Source organism: Pinus tabuliformis, chromosome 6, assembly GCF_031772625.1.
Source record: "Pinus tabuliformis cultivar Carrire ecotype Pingquan chromosome 6, CPIR1, whole genome shotgun sequence".
NCBI classification, from domain to species: Eukaryota; Viridiplantae; Streptophyta; class Pinopsida; order Pinales; family Pinaceae; genus Pinus; species Pinus tabuliformis.
The window spans coordinates 757,456,591-757,463,236 of record NC_142292.1 but is presented as its reverse complement, the minus strand read 5'-3'; positions in this window follow the sequence as shown (position 1 = coordinate 757,463,236).

Below are 6,646 nucleotides of genomic sequence, written 5' to 3'. Positions count from 1 at the left end.
GCTTGCTTGAGGGACATTTGCTTATATGGTTGTAGCCGTAGGAATACCCAATCACCTACATCAAAACTTCTTTCACTACAATGTTGATCTGCCTGTTGTTTCATTCTATTCTGTGCCAACACGAGGTTATCCTTTAAGAGTTGGAGGACTTGTTGTTGATGTTCGATGTGATGTTCCACTACCTGAACCTTAGAATTTTCTCTTAAATATGATGTGATGGATGGTGGTTGATACCCATAAAGTGCCATAAATGGGGTCATTTTTGTTGCTGTATGGAAGGAAGTGTTATACCACCATTCAGCCAGAGGCAACCATTTGACCCATTGTGTCTGTTTATCAGATACAAAGCAACGAAGATATCCTTCCAAACATTTGTTTACTATCTCAGTTTGCCCATCAGATTGAGGATGATAAGATGAGCTATGAGCTAACTGAGTACCAATACAAGAAAATAATTTTGTCCAAAAATTTCCAGTGAAAATGGGATCTCTGTCACTTACAATAATCTTTGGGTTTCCATGTAGCTTTTGAATTGTTTCCATAAATGCAGTAGAAACTGTACTGGCCTTAAATGGATGTGATATTGCACAAAAGTGTGCATACTTGGTAAGTCTGTCAACTACCACCATGATGACACTCTTTCCCTCAGACTTGGGTAAACCTGTGATAAAATCCATTGAAACCTCCTCCCAACGTTGGCTTGGAATGGATAAAGGTTATAATAGACCCGATGTCTTAATTGTTTCAACTTTATTTTGTTGGCAAACCAAACATTCCGCCACAAACTTTTGAATATCTGATTTAAGGCCATCCCAAAAAAATTCCTTCTTAACCCTGTGGTAAGTTTTTAAAAATCATGAGTGCCCTCCTAAGGGAGAAGTGTGCAATTCCATAAGAATCTTTTGTTTTAGCTGGGAATTCTTACAGAGGTATAAGCGATCTTTGTACCATAACAAATCATTTTGCCAGCTAAATGTATCAGACGTACTGGAATCTTGTTGTAACTTTCGAATAAGTGCTCACACTTCTTCTTCATTCTTCCATTCCTCCCTTGCTTCGTTTATCCAATCTGGCTGGATAATAGAAATGACGCACAACAATGCTTCTACATCCTCATCCTTTCTTGAGAGTGCATCTGCCACCACATTTTGCTTCCCTTTTTTGTAGATGATTTCAAAGTCATAACCCAACATCTTTGTGACCCACTTTTGTTGCTCTTTAGAGGATAATCTTTGTTCTAAAAAGTATTTAAGGCTATCATGATCCGTTTTTACCTTGAAGTGTCTTCCCATTAGGTAGGGTCGCCATTTCTTAAGTGCATGGAGTATTGCCAACATTTCCTTCTCATAAATAGCTTTGCTTAAAACCTTTCCCTTGATTGGACGACTTTCAAAAGCAATGGGTCTTTCATCTTGCATTAGAACAACACCAATTCCATTTCCTGAAGCATCACATTCCACAATAAAGGTTTTTGTGAAGTCCGGTGTAGCTAAGACCGGTGCTTGGCACATTGCCTCTTTAAGATGTTCAAAGGCCTTTGTTGCTTCTGGAGTCCATGAAAATGCATATTTCTTCAATAATGTTTGTTATGAAACCAGCTCAAGAAAAGATAGAAAAGATAGATCAACGCCTTAGAATTCAGCCTCTTCGAGGGGGCAACCTCCTTTACATTACATAAATGAACAATTCTTGGATGATTCAAATGACAAAACCTCCTTTCTATATATAGGAGTCTAAGGAGTCACAATATAATCCAGCCGACCTAACAATAATAATATAAAGCCACAAAAATAACAATAGAGGGATTCTATGGGGCACAGTAATAACAATATGGGGGTAATAGGGGCACAACAATATTAATAAGGGGTATAACTACAATAGTAATGGGGTAATCACTAGTATTATAGGGACCCAACATGCCCCTCTCCTTCAAAAAAGTGTTGTCCTCAACGCTTGAGTAGTTCTGGATACTTCTGCATAAAATTCTCATCCTCCCATGTGGAATCTTCAGCGGATAAGTTCTTCCACTTGATAAGATACTCTGAAATTGATCGATTTCGTAGCTGTCGAGTTCTTGTTTCTGTGACTGCTTCCGGTTCCAATATAATTTTTCCTTCCTCGTCAAGTTCTGGCAATATTGTTTGAACTGGGAGCTTGTCGCCTATAACCTTCTTTAAACATGAAACATGGAAAACTGGGTGCAATCGAGAAGCTGCAGGAAGCTCCAATTTGTATGCCATAGTACCAATCTTTTGCAACACCTTGTACGGACCATAATACTTTGGTGATAATTTATTATCCTTCTTAGCTTGCTTGAGGGACATTTGCTTATATGGTTGTAGCCGTAGGAATACCCAATCACCTACATCAAAACTTCTTTCACTGCGATGTTGATCTGCCTGTTGTTTCATTCTATTTTGTGCCAACACGAGGTTATCCTTTAAGAGTTGGAGGACTTGTTGTTGATGTTCGATGTGATGTTCCACTGCCTGAACCTTAGAATTTTCTCTTAAATATGATGTGATGGATGGTGGTTGATACCCATAAAGTGCCATAAATGGGGTCATTTTTGTTGCTGTATGGAAGGAAGTGTTATACCACCATTCAGCCAGAGGCAACCATTTGACCCATTGTGTCTGTTTATCAGATACAAAGCAACGAAGATATCCTTCCAAACATTTGTTTACTATCTCAGTTTGCCCATCAGATTGAGGATGATAAGATGAGCTATGAGCTAACTGAGTACCAAGACAAGAAAATAATTCTGTCCAAAAATTTCCAGTGAAAATGGGATCTCTGTCACTTACAATAATCTTTGGGTTTCCATGTAGCTTTTGAATTGTTTCCATAAATGCAGTAGAAACTGTACTGGCTTTAAATGGATGTGATAATGCACAAAAGTGTGCATACTTGGTAAGTCTGTCAACTACCACCATGATGACACTCTTTCCCTCAGACTTGGGTAAACCTGTGATAAAATCCATTGAAACCTCCTCCCAACGTTGGCTTGGAATGGATAAAGGTTGTAATAGACCCGGTGTCTTAATTGTTTCAACTTTATTTTGTTGGCAAACCAAACATTCCGCCACAAACTTTTGAATATCTGATTTAAGGCCATCCCAAAAAAATTCCTTCTTAACCCTGTGGTAAGTTTTTAAAAATCCTGAGTGCCCTCCTAAGGGAGAAGTGTGCAATTCCATAAGAATCTTTTGTTTTAGCTGGGAATTCTTACAGAGGTATAAGCGATCTTTGTACCATAACGAATCATTTTTCCAGCTAAATGTATCAGACGTACTGGAATCTTGTTGTAACTTTCGAATAAGTGCCCACACTTCTTCGTCATTCTTCCATTCCTCCCTTGCTTCGTTTATCCAATCTGGTTGGATAATAGAAATGGCGCACAACAATGCTTCCACATCCTCATCCTTTCTTGAGAGTGCATCTGCCACCACATTTTGCTTCCCTTTTTTGTAGATGATTTCAAAGTCATAACCCAACATCTTTGTGACCCACTTTTGTTGCTCTTCAGAGGATAATCTTTGTTCTAAAAAGTATTTAAGGCTATCATGATCCGTTTTTACCTTGAAGTGTCTTCCCATTAGGTAGGGTCGCCATTTCTTAAGTGCATGGAGTATTGCCAACATTTCCTTCTCATAAATAGCTTTGCTTAAAAACTTTCCCTTGATTGGACGACTTTCAAAAGCAATGGGTCTTTCATCTTGCATTAGAACAGCACCAATTCCATTTCCTGAAGCATCACATTCCACAATAAAGGTTTTTGTGAAGTCCGGTGTAGCTAAGACCGGTGCTTGGCACATTGCCTCTTTAAGATGTTCAAAGGCCTTTGTTGCTTCCGGAGTCCATGAAAATGCATCTTTCTTCAATAATGTTGTTAGAGGTGCTGCTATTCTCCCATAATTCTTAACAAACTTGCGATAATACCCTGTCAACCCAAGAAATCCTCGCAGATGCTTTATGGATGTGGGGATTTTCCATTCCTTAATGGCTTTAATTTTGCTAGGGTCTACCTTAACTCCTTCATGAGATACAATATGACCCAAATATTCCACCTCCTGGACTCCAAAGAAACATTTGGATCTTTTTGCATATAATTGTTTCTCCTCCAATAGTTGTAGCACCCTGTCAACATGTTCAACATGATCCTTCCAAGACTTGCTGTAGATTAGTATATCATCAAAAAATACTAACACAAATTTTCTAAGGAATGGTTTGAAAATTGAATTCATCAAACCTTGAAATGTTGAAGGTGCATTGGTAAGGCCAAAAGGCATGACCAAAAATTCATAATGACCCTCATGAGTTCTAAATGTTGTTTTCGGAATGTCTTCAATCTTCATTCTGATTTGATGATATCCTGAACGAAGATCCAACTTGGTGAAGTAAATTGATCCATGCAATTCATCCAGTAATTCATCAATGACAGGAATGGGGAACTTATCTTTAATAGTGAGCTTGTTGAGCTCCCTATAATCCGGACACATGCGCCATGATCCATCCTTCTTGTGCACCAATACTACTGGAGCAGAGAAAGAACTTTGACTCGGTTGAATTATACCAGCCTCTAGCATTTCTGCAACCATACGTTCAATTTCACTCTTTTGGACATAGGGATATCTGTACGGCCTGATGTTTGGAGGAACACTTCCTGGAATCAGATGAATAGCATGATCATGATCACGCATAGGTGGGAGACCTTTGGGAGTCTCAAATACCTTGGAATGATTGTCCAGGACTTTTTGGAGATCTGGAGAAATAGATGATTCCAATGTGGAAACATCTAGCGAACATAATTGTGCAATTACACCTCTTTGCTCCTTTTTTAGAAGCTTTGTCATACCATTAGAGCTGATTATCTTTCCTGGTTTCCCTGCAATACCCCTTAATTCAACTTCCTTTCCTTCCGTAGAAAATTTGATGAAAAGTTCTTGAAAATTAAAAGCTATTGTACCCAAGGATTGTAGCCATTGGACTCCTAGTACAACATCAGCACCTCCCATTGGAATGGAAAGCATTGGGCTAGTCAATACATATTCTCCCATGGATAGCTTGATATTATGGCACTTTCCAGAGCAATTTATTGTTCCTCCATTTGCAATCATCACTTGACACTCTGGTGCTGGATATAGGAAGCAATTCAATTCTTTTGCTACCTTACAATGAATAAAATTGTGGGTGCTTCCTGAATCAATCAACACTATTACCTTTTTCTTCTTGATTTGTCCTTCTATCTTGATGGTTTGAGGAGTGGTAATTCCCGCCAATGCATTACAAGATATGGTCGGATTTATTTGTTCTTCATCTAGGCTTTGTTCCTGGAGTATATCCTCTTCTTTTGACCTTTCTTGCTCCTTTTCTTCTTCCTCTTCACAATCTATGTAGAATAATTTCTTCTCAGCACACTTATGACCTTTAGTGTATTTGCTATCACAACTGTAACAAAGCCCTTTTGCTCTTTTTTCTTCCAATTGTTGTGGTGTCAACCTTATAGGTTGTGGAAGACTAGGGGCAACAACACTTCCGTCTTTATAGTTGTGAGTGGTATGCTTCCTAGTTGCCATAATTTTGCTTTCCATTTTTCTTGCTAACCTGAATGCCTTCTCTAATGAATCAGGTTCCCAAAGGCGAACATCATGTTGGATATTATCCTTTAAAGACCCTATGAACACATCAATCCTATGCTCCTCTGGAATATCTTTTACCCTTATGTTCAATTTTTGGAACTCCTCAATGTGCTCCATTATTGAACCCTTTTGTTTGAGACTTATCAATTGGCTAAAAAAAGTGTTGCTTTTTGTATCCTCATAATGTGCTATCAATTCTTCCGTAAAAATTGCCCAAGTGATAAATTGTTTACGAGAGCAAAGCCATTGATACCATACAAACTGATTTGGTTCCAAATATAAAGTTGCCATACGTACCTTTTGTGTGTTTTGCACATTATTGAGATCGAAGAATTGCTCCATCTGTAATATCCATGTTGCGGGATCCTTGCCATCAAACTTCCTCATATCGATTTTTGGAATATGGTGGGTCTTCGATCCAACATTAGAGTCTATGGAATCATGATTAACATTTCTTTTGTTCTCATCATGAGTTTCCTTTACTACCCTTTCACCATTAGTGACCCTTTCTTGTAGCAACTTCTTCAATTCTTCCATGTCTGTCTTCAAATCGTCCATCTTAGCTTCTACGCCTTTCTTTAAACCATCCATCTTAGCTTCTACATCTTTCTTTAAACCATCCATCTTAGATTTTGTTCCTTTTTGTGCAAGTGACATTTTTGCACTTGTTCTTGTAATTTTGATATATCATGTAGCATTTCTTCCTCTTCTTCATGAGTCATGCTAGAGCTTTCAGGTTCCTTACTAGGTGTTTGCATTTTCTTTCCTCGGGGCATCAGTTACCGATAATAATGCTTTACTATGCCCTTTGAATTCCTTCAAACCAAGCTTACGCAAAAATTAAAAAAAAAAACTACACACCTTTTTTCACTTTGTAGAAGCCTGATATTGAATCTGATGTATCTCTGTAATTTTGAATCATCCAGTTCTGAAATTGTGACCTGTAGTAGCCTTCTGTGTCCTCTTTCCAATGCCACTAGTCTGATCCAAATTGGATTCTCCAA